General features: G+C 55.8%; 1 long non-coding RNA gene across 1 annotated transcript in view; it reads right to left on the bottom strand.

The window, feature by feature from the left end:
• Positions 1-867: 867 nt before the first annotated feature.
• LOC142002966 (uncharacterized) overlaps positions 868-18,543 on the bottom strand; it is a 59,302-nt gene continuing 41,626 nt past the window's right edge. The window contains exon 3 of the long non-coding RNA XR_012642755.1: positions 868-2,685. This is a non-coding gene — a long non-coding RNA (uncharacterized LOC142002966). The remainder of the gene's footprint in view (positions 2,686-18,543) is intronic.

Below are 18,543 nucleotides of genomic sequence, written 5' to 3' on the forward strand. Positions count from 1 at the left end.
TTTCTGGTCGCTCCCCATGGTCAGTCAGCCAGCGGATGCGTGGGAGTCACTGGCTCCCTCACAGCCACAGTCCATGCAGGGCCTCGGGCAGTTGGCACAAGTGGCGGATGAGGTGCAGCTGGTGCAGCACATTGGTCCTCTGGCTGCAAGGGAATGAGAACCTGTCAGAGACTCGGCCGCCCCCAGGAGTCAGGGGGCAACTGGCACCAGCAGCATTTCCACCGCCGTCCCCCACATCAGGGACAGATTAACCCTCCTAATCTCAGTTTGGAAGCCTGTTCTCTCTATTCACCTCTCATGTCAGCACCCCCCTCACCCTGTAGGGTGGTCTCCCCCGTCCCCTGTGCCCTGACAGCTCTTCCACCTCCCACCCCACTGGTTGAGAGTTGGAATGTTCTCACCACAATTGAGTGGAGGGGCGGGGGGTCTTTGATTTTCTTCTTGTGCAACAAGTAGCCCCAACTTGGGTCAGTGACGAGGTGCTTCTTTGGAAGAGCAGCTGAAAGCCAGACACGGCCGTACTCTGACCAGCTTCGGAGATGTGAGGTGGGTGCATGTGGCCCATGTTGGTCTGGAGGTCGCTGGATCCCTCATGCAGTTCCCACCTGGGCCTTCTGCTTCCTGATTGGCTTTGGCTGTTGGCCAACCCACCTCCTTCCTCTTTCTTTGACAAGGAACAGGGAATCCTGGGCAGGCAGTAGTGACTCACTGATCCAGTGGTCTCCTCTCAGACCCTCAGCTCTCAGCCAGGAAGACAAGGAGCTAGGAGTCTCCCGAAGCCCTCATCCTACTTTAACTCCTCCGCCCACTGTGACCTGACTGGATAGGAACGTGAAGACAACCGTTGCATCACTGGGATATGTTTGCCCCAAACTTTGCACATCATGGGACAAGTGAGATGTCTATGGAAAGCTGAGGCCTCACTGAGTCTGTGTATACTCCTCATAGGTCTGTCTCGTGTGTGTTTGAAGAGATGAATATTGACTTTTTACTTGTTTTGCAAATGTTTGCTTCTGGGAGATTATCAGCCAGCCTTGCCTATCAGTTGTGAAAGGCTGGACAGTCAAGTGAGTCAGAGTACTTGGGAAGGGGCCTTGTGCGGTGCAATCCACATCTAAGGAATGTTGCCGTAAACCTGCAGATCAGGTGGGTAATGGCTGCTTTTCTACGAAGGACATGAACAAGTGACTTCTCATGCAACAAGCTCCATTTTGGGAGGTACTTTCATACAGCAAGAACCATGGAATTCCATCCACAGGAGCAAGGTTCTGAGGACCCTGGGGGTTCTTCCAGGTGGTTCTCACTCCAGCTCATCTCTTCAGGCATATCTGTGAATTGAGCTTGGAAGGGTGGTGACCCAGCCTAACAAAGATTGTTTTGTAGGGACTTTTAAGAGCCCATACCAGGCACTTTCTAACTGGTGTCTGTAATTTGTTCCTTTAACAAGTTTACTCGTAACCAGTTCTTCCTTTTATTATTGAACCTTTAGGTTTTAAATTCCAAATGACTGACACTGTGGCTACGTCTACACTAGAGCGCTACGTCAAAGTAGCGTATTTGAAAATAGCAACATCAAAATACACTACTTTGACACGTAGCATCTACACACTCGCCGAGGCCGGCACCGTCAATGTTTGATGTCGAAGTAGCAGCATGGAACGTTGAAAGGGGCCACCCAGATGTGGAAAGGGAATGTCCACACACACTAGTAGCCCCTTTTGAAATAAGGGGCCAGGAAAGCCTGCGGACGGGGTCACAGGGTGGACTAGCCCTTCTGGGGCAACAGCAAGCCACTCCTTTAAAGGGCCCCTCCCAAACACACTCGGCCTGCATAGCATGAGTTCTGTGGTGGTGCCACTAGCCTCACAGACCCAGTGCCTGCAGTTATGGATGCCCAGCAGCAGAAGCAGCTGGAAGCCCTGCAAGCCATCACCCAAGGAGCTGGTGCCCTGCTAGATGCTGCTCAGGTGGCTGCCCAGCAGCTGCTGGCAGGGGAGCCCTCCCCAGGAGCAGAAGGGGATGCCCCAGACTGTGGGGCCCACCTGGTCCCCCCCACCAGGTGCTCTGCCTGCTCCAAGTGGTGGGAGAACCTGGTCATGAGAGAGTGGGACAATGACCAGTGGCTGCAGAATTTCCACGTGCAGCAGCAGACCTTCATGGAGCTCTGCCAGTGGCTGACCCCAACCCTGAGGCACCAGGGCACATGGGTGCGGTGCACCCTCACTGTCTAGAAGAGGGTCACAGTTGCTGTCTGGAAGCTGGCACCAGTTCAGTAAAGGCAAGGACACGGACAGGGCAGGTCCTCGGCCCAGGCATCAGCCCCAGTGGGTTCCTGCCCTGGAGGACTGGCAGGAAGGGCAGCAGGGAGGGTGGTGGGGGGCGGCAGCTGGGCCACCAGCTCTTCAGAGAAGGCAGCCACCCTTTTAGAGATGGCCAAGTCCCGCCAGGCTTCCTGGCACCAGGTGGCCTCCTGCTCCTTGAATCATAGCTGCCACTCCATGATGTCCACCTGGCACCAGGGGGCGGCAGCCACCTCGGGGTCCATGGTGCTATGCCCCTAGCCCCAGCAGGGGTGGGTCTGTCCTCGCGCTGATGGTGCCCCTGGGTGGTCACAGTCCGGGGACCTGGGGGGGCTGTCCAGGACAATGGATGGTGCTGTGCTGTCCTGGCCCTCAGATGGTGCAGCTGCGGAAATGGGGGAAGAGAAAGGGAGGCCGTGAGTACCAAACCCTGCCCCTTGGCCCACATCCCCCATGCCCCCGTGGGCGTCAGGTCCCCATCCATGCGTGCAGTGTCCCTGTGGGTGGCCCCTTGTCGTCCGCCCCCTCACCTTCCTCCTGGGGGCTGGGTGTGGTGCTGTCTATGGGTGCAGGTGCTGATGGGCACTGGGGCTGTGCTGCCGTCCTGGGGCCGTGGTCTGCCTGAGTTCTGGTGAGCTGGGGTCTGCTGGGCGTGTGGGGAGCCCCCAGTCACGTATGGTGCCCCCCCACCATGGGTGCGTGCCTTGTGGGGTACGTACCTGATGGTCCACCACCATGGTCGGGGGAGGCCCATCGGGTGGATGCCTGGCTGGAGCTGCAGGAGGGGAGGTCAATCATGAGCTCCCCCTCCTCACTGGACCACTCGGATGGTGCCGGCTCTGGCCCTGAGAGTGCAGGGCTGGCCTCCAGTCCCGACTAAGCTCCATGTCGCTTGGGCTCTTTGGCTGTGGTGTTGAGGACGGCCGGTGGGGAGGAAGTGTCCTGGGGACCCAGGATGGCCCTGAGCTCCCAGTAATAGGGGCAAGCAGTGGGGGGTGGCCCCCAACTGGCTGGCTGAGTCCTGCATCTGGGTGTAACCCTGCCGCAGCTCCTTGACCTTACTGTGGATGCGGTCAGGAGTGTGGGCAGGGTGAGCCTGGGAGGTCAGGCCCTTGGCCAGCTGGCTGAGTGCATCTGCATCCTGCCGCTTGCTCCCATTACGTGGAGCACCTCCTTCTCACCCCAGAGCCCCAGCAGGTTGTGGAGCTCAGTGTCGGTACAGGAGGGGCCCCGCTTCCTGCCCTGCCAGCTGGAGGCTTGGGAGCCCTAAGATGGCCTAGAGGGGGAGCCCTGGGTATACTCGGGGGGGGGCGCTGGCTGGCTGCCATCAGCTTTCTCTGGACTGTGCAGGGGCACCACATGGTGCAGCTGCTGCCTGCACAGTCTCAGCTTCCTGCTAACAGGTTTTCCGGGTCCGTGTGGCCTTAAGAGCTGCTAGGTGCAGAGATCATAGAGCCCTGCAGGGGCTGGGCAGCACATCTCTGCATCCCAGCTGATTGCCGCCATGGCAGACCCCGCTATTTCGAAGTAGCGCCACATGGATCGTTTATACGTGTCCTACTTTGGCATTAGACATCAAAGTAGGCTGCTATTCCCATCTTCTCATAGCAATAGCAGTTTCCATGTCTCCACACCTAATGTTGATTTCAACTTCGAAGTCGCACATGGCACACGTAGACATGGCGCGTGCTATTTTGAAGCTGTGCCTGCTACTTCGACGTTGTGCTTTAGTGTAGGCAGATGTAGCATGTTGTTTTGGGTAAGATCTGAGGCATAAATTGAGCTGGGACTATGGCTGGTCCTTTGGGATGAGAAGAGCCTATTCGGGTTTGGAGAGACTGGTTTTCCTAACCTCTTATTTGTGTTAGGTGTGGTACTGGTTATGGCACAGGAGAAGCTGGAGTATGTAAGGGGATTGCTTGTGTGGCTTCTTGCAGCCAGTGTGATAAACATGCAAGCTTTTTGAATAGTAACAGAGAGGAAGCCATGCTAGTCTATACACTATCAAAACAAAAAGCAGTCAAGTAGCACTTTAAAGACTAGCAAAATAGTTTATTAGGTGAGCTTTCGTGGGACAAAAAATCTGGATCTGGGCGAGTTTTTTCATGTAGTTGATGGATCTCCATTCAAAACGGCTAAATGTAGTGCCTTGCATGTTGAATAGTAACAGAGAGTAAGCCGTGCTAGTCTATACACTATCAAAACAAAAAGCAGTCCCACGAAAGCTCACCTAATAAAACTATTTTGCTAGTCTTTAAAGTGCTACTTGACTGCTTTTTGTTTTGATACAAGCTTTTTGTGACTGGTTTAGTGCCTTATAGAGAAGGACCTGTAGTCTTCGGCTGTAAGTAGCCCCAGTTTCTCAGCAATTTGCCCTGATTTGTTCCTCTTAGCAGTTAATCCCCCAGAGCCCTTTATCTTACACCTGATAGTTTTCTTTATGCTGGGTAGCAATGGGTCCCTGTCAGACACACAAATCACAGCAAATAGCGAGATTCCAATGTGGGACCCTTAGTACCAGCCTCCCCCTCCTCCCCATAATCTAGACAGTGAATTCTGAGCTGGGAGTAAGGTCTGGGACTTCGGCTTGTCCCCAGGCGCTGCAGCGGCAATGGCAAGGCACTTCTCAACTGCCACCAAGCTGCTGCAGTGACAGAGGGCTGGGATAGTCCTCTTGACCCAGGGCAATGTGTGTACTTAACCTCTCCACCCCAGTCACACTCAGGACAATGATTTACATGAAGGAAAGCAAAACTGCTGTGAGTTAAGGACCTGAGTAATGGCAGATAAATTTAGTAATGAGTAAACATGTTTGAACTGACTCACCAGGTGCAAGGTAATGGCTGGTATCAAGGTAATGTCAGAGGGAGGCAACCAGCTTCGTCGGAGTGAGATGGATCTTGCTTGTATCTGTGTGTAGAGATGTGACTTGCCAGGGCTGTCTTTTTCCATGCCAGGTGGCTGTAGGTGGTGTGGGCTCTGTGACAGAATCTGAGTGCAGAAGGGGTTTCAGGACGTGGGAGGGGTGCAAGGCCTTAGATCCAGCCCCATCCCAGTCATGGAACCAAGCAATCTGGGGCCAAGGCAGAGAGAGCCCTTAGTCCTGGCTCCATCTCAGACATAGGGCCCAGCACTCTGGAAGCAGGATGGCCACAGCACCATTGCAACTGCAGGGCAACACTGTAGGCCAGGTTAGACAGAGCACTTAGTTCCAGCCCCATCCTAGCCATCAGACCCAGCATGCTGGGGCCCAGGTGGACAGAGCCCTTAGTATCAATTCCACCCCAGCTGTACGATTCAGCGTCCCAGTGGTAGGGCAGGAAGAGTCCTTTGTGCCACTTCCATCCTAGCTGAGGGACCAAAAACCCTGGGAGCAGGTGTCAAAGTCAGACTCAGGACTGACAGATTTGTCAGACCACTCCGTTTATTGGCAAAGCTGCTCTGCTAATGCACCCAGAAAATGTTATACAGATGAAAGAAAGCAAAATTAACAGGAGCAACGAGGGTCCTTTGGCACCTTACAGACTAACAGAAAGGTAGGAGCATCAGCTTTCCTGAGCAAAGACCCACTTTGTCAGATGCAGGTCAAAATTAACAAGATTACAAAAGGGGCAGGACTCACATGGTTCCCATGAGACTAGTTGCCGTATCTTCATTTCCATATCAAGCCTCAGCAATCTCCCGTCCCTATCTCCCTGGTTATCTCAATTACTTTCTGTCTAACACCTAATGTTCCTTTTTCTGTTATCCCAGACACACCTGGCTCCACTCTGATCCATCCTGCATACCTACAAACAACAGTAACATAATCGTCTCCTTCCTGTTCAGGAACAAACAGTATTCCTTGAACTTATACTATACTACAGTATAATTCATCTTTTGACTTTCACACAGGGCATACAGAGCCCTTAGCACCAGCCCCATGTCAGCTGTGCGGCCAGAGCTACAGGAGCAGGGGTGGCAGAGCCCTCAGTTCCAGCTCCATCCCAGCCATGGGGCCCAGCACCTCATGGACAAGGCAGGCAGGGCTCTGAGTGCCAGCCCCATAAGGAGCCATGGGGTCCAGGAGCAGTGTTCCTTGTAAGCTGAGTGCTTTGTTGGCCACCCAGGAGAGATCCAAATGCTGCCCAGCACAGTACTTGTGGCTGACAGCCTGTGTTTCTGCTGGTGGTGCACATCTGCACATGCCTTGGCACCACACCACTAACTTTATTCTTCATATGGAGGGAAAAACGAGAGGAAAAATTGCTCAGGATGCTGGGGGCAGGTGCCAACTGCAACCCAACCATGGGAGCTGGAACCCCAGGGGCAGGCAGGGAAAGTCCTTAGTGCCAGCCCCATCCCAGCCATGGGACCCAGGACCCCAGGGGCAGGGCAGGGAAAGACCTTAGTGCCAGCCCCATCCCTGCCATGGGACCCGGGACCCCAGTGGCAGGCAGGGAAAGACCTTAGTGCCAACTGCAACCCAGCCATGGGATCTGTGACCCCAGGGGCAGGCAGGGCAAGTCCTTAGTGCCAGCCCCATTCCAGCCATGGGACCCATCACCTCTGGGGAAATCAAGCAGTGCCCTTAGTGCTTGCCCTAGGCAAGCTGTGAGGCTCAGTACCCTGGAGGAAGGGCAGGCAAAGTCCAAAGTCCATTCCCAGAAATAGGGCCCAGATCCTCTGGGGTAGGGCAGACAGTGCCCTTCATGCCAGCCCTATCCCAGCTGTGGGGCAGCATTGAAGAGCAGAGCAGGAAGAATGCTTAATCACAGCCCCATGCCAACTGTGGGGGCAGCACCATAGAGTAGGCAGAGCACTTAGTCACAGCCTCATCCCAGCCAAGGGGCTCAGTACCCAGGGGCTGGGCAGGGTCCACCTTCAGTTCCAATCTCATCCGAGCTGTGGCACCCAGTCACCTGGGAGCAGGATGGGCAGAACCCTTAGTGCCAGCCTCATCCCAGCCATGGTGCCCAGAACCTGGGGAGCAAGATAGGCAGAGCCCATAGCATTAGCCCCATCCCAGCCATGGTGCCCAAGACCCCAGTGTAGAGTGGGGAGAGTCAGATACCAGCTGTAAGGTTCAAGACCCCAGGGGCAGGGCAGGCGTAGCCCTAAGTGCCAGCTTAATCCCAGCTGTGGGTGCCAGGATTCCAAGGGCAGGGCAGGCAGAGCCCTCTGAATTAGCCCTATCCCATTTGTGGAGCCAGCAACCTGGGGGCAGGGCAAGCAGATCCTTCAGCACCAGCCCCATCCCAGCTGTGGGTCCCAGAATCCCAGGGACAAAGTGGGCAGAGCCCTTTAGGACCAACCCCACACCTGCCATGGAGTGTAGAATCCTGGGAGCAGGGCAACAGAGACCTTAGCACCAGCCGCTTCCCAGACACGTGCCCAGCTGTGCTTTGGCTTGTCAGAGTGAGCGCAGTGAGTGTGTAAGGCTCAGATAAGAGACAGGACATGAGCTAAGCATGGGTATGTCCACTGCCCTGATGCCGATAGGTCTGTAGTGACATTGGGACCCTTGGTCCAGCTGTGTGAAGTGACAGGCGGTGATAACTTGTGGGGCCTTCCTCTTGCAGGCCCAGAAACAACAGCACATGCAGAGTCTATGCTCCTCCTTGGTTCTGGTGCTCCTGGCTACACCACCATTGCTGCTCTGTGCCATCCCACTGGGCTTGCCAAGTCTGAGGTACAAATGCCAGGACATTTGAGCTGGTTCTGAGCCCACACTGCTGGCCAGCAATTACTGGAACTGTTCATAGTGAGAGTAGATGATGACAAGCCTATGGTGGTATGCAGCAGGGTTCTAGGCAGCTAGTCATGAGACAAGGGAGTTTTGGCTTCTAGCACTACTTTTTATGTCCTGTTTTACAATACTCTATGATAGTCAATGGAGACTGTTATAAAAGAGAGCTGCACATGAGAGAAACTGAGTGCATGCTTTGTATGTTCATTAAACACCTTAGGAGAGTTGTCCTAATACCTGGCTAGCATTAAGGCTGATTTGTATGTTGCTGGCTCGGACACTTGGGAATCTTAAAAAAAGAGCCCTCCCAGAAATTCTTATGCATTTAGTCATTTGCTTCTTTGGTGTGCCCACTGCTACGTCAAAATAAAGTGCCAGATACCAGCCACCTGTGTTTTGTGAAGAAATAAAATCCTAGCACAACTGTAACTTTAACCTTCCCCAGTATCATTGTACACTTATTACTGCTACATACAGAACTGAGAACTCTATACGAGTCAAGTGCAGTTACTGATATACTTGGTATTGGTGATATAGCTTTCTTTCCAAATTCAGTTGTCTTTCTGCCATTGTGCAAAGTTAGTAATGAGAACATTATTAAATCAGATCAGTTTTAATCTAGACTGTCTGTGAACCATCTTTTCAGGAAAACTAGTAGAAAGCATAATAAAATTCCAAGGCCCAATGAACACGTTTGCACACACGCGGACACACACACTCTGCAAAAGTTTAAGTAATGTGAAAACAATTTTTAATCAGACACAGGCTGATTCTGTTACTAAAGTTTGAGGCTATGTCTACACTAGGACACTACGTCGAAGTAGCCTATTTCAAAGCAAGAACATCGAAATAGGCTACTTCAGCGATTATCATCTACACGTCCTCCAGGGCTGGTGACGTCAATGTTCAACATCGAAGTAGCACCGGGGAACGTTGAAAGGAGCCGCCCCAGGAGGAAATGCGGAGCGTCCACACACACAAGCCCCCTCTTTCGAAATAAGGGGCCAAGAAAGCCCACGGATGGAGTCACAGAGCAGACTAGCCCTTCCGGGGCAGCAGCAAGCTGTTCCCTTAAAGGGCCCCTCCCTGACACACCTGGCCTACACTGCACGAGCAGCCCTGCGTTGGTGATACAAGCCTCACAGACCTCGAGGCCGCAGACATGGATGTCCGGCAGCAGCTGGAAGCCCTCCAAGCCACCTCCTGCAGAGCAGGTGCCCTTCTAGATGCTGCCTGGGCAGCTGCCCAGCAGCTTCTGGAATGGGAGCCCTTCCCAGGGGCACCAGGAGATGCCCCAGACCATTGTGCCCTCCTGCTCCCCCCCCGCCCGCCGGAGCTACCCCTCCAGCACCGAGTGGTGGGAGCACCTGGTTATGGGGGAATGGAATGATGAACAGTGGCTGCAGAACTTCCGCATGAGCTGGCAGACCTTCATGGAACTCTGCCAGTGGCTCACCCCCGCACTCAGGCACCATGACACCCAGATGCGGTGCGCCCTCCCCATCGAGAAGAGGGTCGCAATAGCTGTCTGGAAGCTGGCCACTCCAGACAGCTACTGCTCCGTGGGACAGCAGTTTGGAGTGGGAAAGGTCACAGTTGGGGCTGTCCTGATGGAGGTAAGGAGGCCTGGGTCTGAACCCCCTGCGGAGGGGACCTGGGTGAGGGGGGCCTGGGTGAGGGGGTCACACTCTGCAAACCCTCACAGGCACCCATGTTCCCTCTCCACAGGTGGTGCATACACTCAATGCCCTGCTGCTGAAGAGGGTCATCCGAGTTGGGGACCTGGACGCGGCCGTTGAGGGATTCGCTGCCATGGGATTCCCTGACTGCTTTGGAGCTCTTGATGGGACCCACATCCCCATCCGCGCCCCAGACCACAGCGGTGGCCACTATATCAACAGGAAGGGCTACCACTCTGTGGTCCTGCAGGCCATAGTGGACAGCCGTGGCTGCTTCCAGGACGTACACATGGGGTGGCCTGGCTGTACCCATGATGCATGCATTTTCCGGAATTCAGGACTATGCCACCAACTGCAGGCGGGGACCTGTATCCCCCAGAGGGATATCCCTCTGGGGGATACCACCATCGTACCCCTCTGCATTGTGGGGGATGCGGCTTACCCCCTCCAGCCCTGGCTTATGTGGCCCTATATAGGCCACCTCAATGCTAGCCAGGAGCACTACAACGCCCGACTCAACCATGCCCGCCAAGTGGTCGAGCGAGCCTTCGGGTGCCTGAAGGGCTGCTGGCATTGCCTCCTGGCACGCCTAGACCTGGACCTCCAAAACATCCCCCAGGTTGTGGGTGCCTGCTGCACGCTCCACAACCTGGTGGAAAGCAAGGGGGAGGCCTTCGTGCAGGGCTGGGCACTGGAGGCTGGAACAGCCTACCCCCAGCCAGCCGCTGCCCCGAGCCGCCAGGCCCACCAGCACAGGGTCTGGGTCCGGGAGGCCCTGAGGGAATACTTCGACCAGGGGGCCTAGTGAGCGACACCCAGGCCATCCCTGCACCCCGCCCCAGGACCCACACCCCACCCTCACCAAAAGCACATGGGACACAGGTTTTTTGAAAAATAAAACAGTCATTATTTACATAACCAAAAATTTTGCCTCTTTTTGGCATGTATAAACCAATAAAACAGAATCATTGAAAATAACTATATACAGGTGGGGACATCTATAATAAACTATGTACAGGGGGACATGAAGGGCTGGTTGCCATCATGAATAGAACAGACTACCAAAAGGAGGCTGCCAGGCAACTCTCCAATACCACATTCTACAAGCGTCTGTCAGAGGATCCCACTGAGGAATACACAAAGAAACTACAGCATCTGCTCAAGACCGTCCCTATAAAAACACAGGAACAGATTTACACAGACACACCCCTTGAACCCAAACCAGGTTTATTCTACCTGCTACCCTATCCATAAACCTGGAAATCCCAGATGCCCCATCATGTGAGGCATTGGCATCCTCACCTCAGGATTGTCTGGATATGTGGACTCTCTACTTAGACCCTATGCTACCAGCACGCCCAGCTTTCTTCGAGATACCACCAACTTCCTCAGGAAACTACAACCTATTGGTGACCTTCCTGAAAAAACCATCCTGGCCACCATGGATATAGAGGTCCTTTACGCCAGTATCCCACATGAAGATGAACTCCAAGCTGTTAGGAACATTATCCTTGATGAGACCAAGGCACAAATGGTGGCGGAGCTTTGTGACTTTGTCCTCACCCACAACTATTTCAGATTTGGGGACAAATTATACCTTCAAATCAGTGACACTGCTATGGGCACCTGCATGGCCCCACAGTATGCCCACATTTTTACGGCTGACCTAGAACACTGCTTTCTCAGTTCTTGTCTCCTCGTGCCCCACCTCTACCTGCACTACATTGATGACATCTTCATCATGTGGACTCCTGGGAAGGAGGCTCTTGAAGCGTTCCACCGTGATTTCAACGGTTTCCACCCCACCATCAACCTTAGCCTGGACCAGTCCACACAAGAAAGTCACTTCCTGGACCGCTATGCTTATCTACACATCTCCAGCTTCCATCCAGGGCATACTACTTTTTGTTGTGAACATATGACAGTTAGCAGTCTTCCAAAAATCACAGTTTTATTTTCCAAAGAACCGGAGACATGTGCTTGTTGCGGGAGTGGCATGTGGGTGTTGCGGGCGGTGTGTGGCGCAGTCCTCCGGGGGAGGCCAGGGAAGTGTTCAGGGGTCTCCCTGATTGAAATGGGCCCACAGAACCTCACAGACCCTTACCCCCTTGTGGTGGGCCTGGCGGCTGGGTGTGGTGGCCAGCTAGGGGGAGCACATGGCGGTGTCGACCACCCACCCGCGGATGAAGGCCTCCCCTTTGCTCTCGACAATGTTGTGGAGTGTGCAGCACGTGCCCACAACCTGGGGGATGTTCTGGAGGCCAACATCAAGGCAGGCAAGGAGGCACTGCCAGCAGCCCTTCAGGCGGCCGAAGGTCCTCTCCACCACCTGGCAGGCGTGGTTCAGGCGGGCATTGAACCGCTCCTGGCTGGCATTGGGGTGGCTGGGGTATGGGCACATCTGCCACGAGGCAGAGGGGCACACATCCTCTGGGGGATGTAGGTCCCTGCCTCCAGCCGGCAGCACAGGCCCGAGTTCTTAAAAACACGGGCGTTGTGTGTGCAGCCGGGCCAGCCCATGTACACATCCTGGAGGCAGCCCTGGCTGTCCACCATGTCCTGCAGGACCACAGAATGGTAGCCCCTGCGGTTGATGTATCTTCCTCCGCTGTGGTCTGGGTTGCGGATGGGGATGTGGGTCCTGTCCAGGGCCCCGAAGCAGTTCGGGAGCCCCATGGCAGCGAACCTGGCAACGGCTGCATCCAGGTCCCTGAGTCGGATGACCCTCTGGAGCAGCATGGCATTGAGAGCACGGACCACCTGTGGGGAGGGAATGCAGGGGCCCATGAGGGTGTGCAGGGTGCCCCAGGACCCTCCCCCCCAGGCTCCCCTCCTGGGCATCTGCCCGGGTACCCCCCTGTCCAGCCCCTCCTTCCCTGGCACCCCTCTCTTCACAGCCTCACCCCCAGCCCCCCCACCCCCCAGTGGGTGCAAGCCCAGGCCTCCTTACTTCCATGACGACAGCCCCGACCATGGCCTTTCCTGCTCCAAACTGGTGTCCCACGGAGTGGTAGCTGTCTGGAGTGGCCAGCTTCCAGATGGCTATTGCGACCCTCCTCTTGACGGGGAGGGCGCGCCGCATCCGTGTGTCCTGGTGCCTCAGTGGGGGGGTGAGCCACTGCCAGAGCTCCAGGAAGTTCTGCCGGCACATGCAGAAGTTCTGCAGCCACTGGTCATCATCCCACTCCCGCATGACCAGCTGCTCCCACCACTCAGAGCTGGTGGGGGTAGCTCCACAGGTGGGGGAACAGCCAGCAGGGGAGGAAGAGGGGAGCCCGGTGGTCAGGGGTGTCCCTGTCTGCCCCTGGGGAGGGCTCCTCTGGCAGGAACCACTGGGCGGCCTCCTGGGCAGCACCTAGCAGGGCGCTTGCCCCCTGGATGACTACCTGGAGGGCGTCTTGCTGCTGCTGCTGCTGCTGCTGCTGCTGCTGCTGGGGGTCCATAGCTGCTGTCATGTGGTCTGCGAGAGTGTGGAGAGTACTCTGCGGGCCTCATGCTGTGCAGGCTGGGTGTGTCTGGGAGGGGCCCTTTAAAGGAGCGGCTTGCTGTTGACCCGGGAGGGCTAGTCCAGCCTGTGACCTGGTCCGTGGTCATTTCTGGGCCCTTATTTTGACGGGGAGGGCTTGTGTGTGTGGATGCTCCATGTTTCCTTCCAGGGCGGCTCTTTTTGACATTCCCCGTTGCTACTTCGATGTTGAACGTCAATGGCACCAGCCCTGGAGGACGTGTAGATGATATGTGTCGAAGTAGTCCATTTTGATGTTCTTACTTCGAAATAGGCGAATTCGACGTCGTGTGCTGGTGTTGACGTAGCCCAGATGTTTTTCATGATTGCTGCATCTACACTAGGCAAGTCTTTTGAAAGAGCAGGCCCCAATTCGAAGTAGCGTGCAGTGCGTCTACACACGCTGCGTGCTCTTTCGAACATGAAATCGATGGCAGGTGCAGCAGGAATTGAAATCACTCTTCCAGATGTAGGGAATGTGGCAGAAGGAATGCAGTGCTGCTGAAGGCTGGGAGGAATGTGTCTCCCAGAGATCATTTGCATGAGAATGCAAAGGTGTGCATGTGTAATACCTTTCAGGCAAAGCCTAATGGGTAGCAAGTAAGCCATGAGATTTGGTCTATTGTAAACGTAGTTGTAAAATCACAATTTAAGCTGAAACTTAATGCGGGAGTTGTGAGGTCTCACCAATGCTCTGGGTTGTTGTGGGGGGCAGGGCAGTCGCCTTAGCTGTGTAAGACATTGATTACACAGGGCTCCCTGGTTTAAAGCATTGTAAGAGAGAAGTGGAGGGGCACTGGTTGAGCCAGCTTGTGGCCTGGCCTGTGCCTTGGCCACATAGCTCTAAGCCTGGCTTGATTAACCCTCCCCACCTGTTGAAAGGTAGAGCTGGATACTACAGTGTTTGTGAAACCCCAAAAGAGAGATACCAGGAGCTGAAATCACAGAGTGGCAGCTGAGGTCACACAGAGCTGAAATCACAGGGCTCTGCCTTAGGGTGATCCTAAGCAGTGGGGTTGGGAGCGACAATGGTGGGCAGCTGGTAGGAGGAGTGGCTGGTGGCAGCAAGGGGAGGCTGCAGACAAGTGGACAGCTGGTACTGCCCTGGTGATGTGTCTGCGGGCTTTGGGTTTGGGACTGCAGCGCGGAAGGTACATCCTGTAACTGTGTGTGGGGTAAAGGGCCAAGAGCCCCAGCAAGAGACTGGGTTCTACTGCATATGGGGATGGTATCTGGGTGAAGGGGGTTTGTTTCTTCTTTGCTTAGATATACTGCATTTGTCGCTGTAACCTTGGGGTAGGTTATGGTCATTAAACAAGCCATTTCTATCTCAGACTCTGTGCTTGCGGGGGGCGGTGGGGGTGGGGTGGGTGGAGAACCACCTTACAGGCACCCAGCACGGGGTTGAAATTGTCCCAGGCCACTGGGTGGGGGCTCGAGCCAGTTGGTTGTATCCTTGACAGGAAAACCCCACAAGAGTTTAACCCGGCCCTTCTGGCAGGCATCTGGCATTAATAGAAGGGATACACAAACAAGAAACAGGAAGAGGCCCTCCTTTCGACAGCTTTGTTTGAAAAAGGATGTGTGTAGATACTCTGTGTTCTGCTTTTTCAAAAGAGTGGGGTCCGCCATGGCAGTGATCGGCTGTCAGGGAGAGACGTGTTGCCCAGCGCCTGCGGGGCTCTATGGTCTGTGTGTGCAGCAGCTTTTAAAGCTGCACAGACCCAGAATCCTCACTGCAGGAAGCTGACAGCATGCAGGCATCAGCTGCTACACATGCTGTCCCTGCACACCTCAGTGTGACCCTGAGCAGCCCCTGCGTGCAATGGCCAGCACCTAGGCAGGTCAGGAGCCCCAGGGCCCCCCCAGTCCAAGTGCACCCAGGGTTCCAGCCAGTGGGGAGAAAGTGCGCCCTCTGCGGAATGGAGCACGAGCTCTGGGACCTGCTGGGGTTCTGGCAGGAGGAGGCAGTGCTCCGGGTCATGGGCATGAAGTGGCAGAATAGAGCTGCTTTTACCCGGGGTCACCCTGCCTGCACTCTTGACCAAGTCAGGAGTAGAGTCAAGAAGCTGCGGCAGGGTTAAGCCTGGGCTTGGGACTCGGCCAGCTGGTTGGGGGCCGTCCCCACTTCGTTCCCCTTCTACCGGGAGGTCTGGAGCATCCTGGGCCTCTGGGACACCTCCTTCCAGCCTTGTAGAACCAGAGACAGAGACAGTCACAGCTGGGGACTGGTTCAGCGAGGCGGGGGACCTGCTCATAGACTTCTCCTCCTGCACCTCCAGCTGGGCATTTGCCAGATGGCCATCTCAGCTGCGTCTACACGTGCACGCTACTTCGAAGTAGCGGCACCAACTTCGAAATAGCGCCCGTCGCGTCTACACGCGTCGGGCGCTATTTCGAAGTTAACTTCGACGTTAGGTGGCGAGACGTCGAAGTCGCTAACCTCATGAGGAGATAGGAATAGCGCCCTACTTCGACGTTCAACGTCGAAGTAGGGACCGTGTAGACGATCCGCGTCCCGCAACGTCGAAATTGCTGGGTCCTCCATGGCGGCCATCAGCTGGGGGGTTGAGAGATGCTCTCTCTCCAGCCCCTGCGGGGCTCTATGGTCACCGTGGGCAGCAGCCCTTAGCCCAGGGCTTCTGGCTGCTTCTGCGGCAGCTGGGGATCTATGCTGCAGGCATAGGGTCTGCAACCAGTTGTCAGCTCTGTGTATCTTGTGTTGTTTAGTGCAACTGTGTCTGGGAGGGGGCCCTTTAAGGGAGCGGCTTGCTGTTGAGTCCGCCCTGTGACCCTGTCTGCAGCTGTGCCTGGCATCCCTATTTCGATGTGTGCTACTTTGACATGTAGACGTTCCCTCGCTGCGCCTATTTCGATGTTGGGCTGAGCAACGTCGAAGTTGAACATCGACGTTGCCGGCCCTGGAGGACGTGTAGACGTTATTCATCAAAATAGCCTATTTCGATGTTGGCTGCACGTGTAGACGTAGCCCTCCTGACCTCAGCAGTGGATCCTCAGGTACGTACCCCACAGGGCACATACCCCGGATCATGGGCCAGAGGCACCATAGACAACTGGGGACTCCTCCCTGCAGACCCCGGCCTGCCAGGGCCCTGCTGGACCACAGCTCTCAGGATGGCAGCAAAGCTGCCAGTGGCCATCAGCACCAGCTCCCTCTGACAGCGCTGTGCCCCACCCCCAGAGGGTGGACTGCACAAGGGCCACCCCACCCATAGATGAGGGACAGGGGATAGGGACCTGCTGTCCACGGGGCGATGGGGGGCATGGGCCACAGGGCAGGGGTCAGTACTCACAGCCTGTTCCCCTCTCTGCTCCTGTTTCTGCAGCCACACCATCCAAGGGCCAGGAGAACCTCACCCCATTGTTGGTCCTGGACAGCCCCTTGGAGGTGAGGGACAGTGACCAGCTGGAGCCATCCCCAGCACCAGGATGACCCTAGTTGCAGAGGGGCTAAAGGCAGTCAGCGGCGGACCCCCACCTCTCTGCCTCCATCCAGTGGCAGGTGAAGCTGGCAGAACGGTGCCTCTGGTTTGAAGAGGGGGAGGCCACTTGGTGCCAGGAGGCCTTGGGGGAGTTTCTTACCATTTTCCAAGACATGGTGGCTTCATACTGGGAGCTGCTGGCCCAGCTGTCACTTCCTGCCACGCCCCCCCCGGCAGCCCCCCCATCAACCCCCCCCGGCTGCCCCCCTTCTGCCCCTCCTGCTGCAGCACCACCCACCAGCCCCCTGGAAGAGGGTTCCACTGGCCCAGACTGCTGGGCCAAGGCCAATCCCATGGCCCTATATCCCTGTCCTCCCTGCACCCTCCCAGCCCCACCAGGGACCTGGACAAGGTTGAGGGGGGCACATCCCAGGGCTGGTGTGGGTCATGGCCCTCCACCCTTGCCCCAGAGTGATGTCTCACCCAGGCTTGCCACCTAGGTCCCCCTCCTCCTGTACGTAGTTAGCCCCCACTGCAAATAGTTGGATGTTATATTGTTCTTAGCACACATTATCCACACGTTTTCTGGTACACACTATAAACCTTTATTTTTCCAAAACCCCTGAGTGCTCTGTGCAGGAGGTGAGGGGTGGTGTGCGGGAGGTGAGGGGCAATGTGCAGGAGGTGGTGACACAGGGTGTGCAGGGTTGGGATGAGTGTGCAGGAGACCCACTGGGGTTGGCCAGGGTGGCACTTACTGGGGCCTCTGATTGAAGTAATAGCACAGGGCTTCCTGGATTCAGAGCCCGGCCTGGTGAGCCTGGTGAGCCTGGTGGCTAGGGGCAGTGGCCAGCTGGGAGGTAGTTTGTGCTGGCTTCGGCCAACCACCCCTGCACAAAGGCCTCCCCTTTACTCTCCACAATGTTGTGGAGAGTGCAGCAGGAACCCACCACCTGGGGAACATTTAGGATGCTCACCCCACAGGCGGGCCAGGAGGCAGCGCCACCGCACCGTCAAGCAGCTGACAGGTCACTCAACCACCTGTTGGGCTTGGTTGAGCTGGCTGTTGAACTCCTCCTGGCTGGGGGTGGGCTGGCCCGTATAGGGCCTCATGAGCCAGGGCTGGAGTGGGTATGCTGTGTCGGCCACCAGGCAGAGGGACACTGTGGTGTCCCCCAGAGGGAAATCCCTCTGGGGTATGTAGGTCTCTGCCTCCAGCTGGCAGCACAGGCCCAAGTGGCAGAAGACCCACACGTCATGCATGCAGGCAGGCCAGCCCACATAAGCGTCCTGGAACCAGCCCCAGCTGTCCACCACTGCCTGCAGAATCACTGACTGGTAGCCTTTTCTGTGCATGAATTCTCCTCCGCTGTGCTCCGGGGCACGGATGGGTATGTGGGTCTCGTTGAGGGCCCCAAAACAATTCAGGAACCCCAGTGTAGTGAAGCCCACGATGGCCATGTCCAGGTCCCTTATGCAGATGGGATGGGGGGGGGGCATAGGCATCCACGAGGGCATGCAAGGTGTTCCAGTCCCCATCCCAGCCCCACCCTGGGCACTCCAACCCCAGTGGGTGCATGCCCGGGCCTCCTTACCTCCATCATGACAGCCCCAAATGTGGCCTTGCCCACACCAAACTGACGGAATGGTAGCTGTCTGGAGTGGCCAGCTTCCAGACAGATATCATGATCCTCTTCTCCAGAAAGTGATCTGGATCTTGGTAAACTAAGCCGAAGCACACAATATGCATATGCTAAACGTATATCTTTAGGAGCAAGGAGTGTAAGCCATACTCACAGGATGGGGACTGTGTCCTGGGAAGCCAAAACTCTGAAAAAGCTTTGTGAGTTGTGATGGATAGTCAGCTAAGCATGACCCCCCCATTGTG

Source organism: Carettochelys insculpta, chromosome 29 (assembly GCF_033958435.1).
Source record: "Carettochelys insculpta isolate YL-2023 chromosome 29, ASM3395843v1, whole genome shotgun sequence".
Lineage (NCBI taxonomy): Eukaryota > Metazoa > Chordata > Testudines > Carettochelyidae > Carettochelys > Carettochelys insculpta.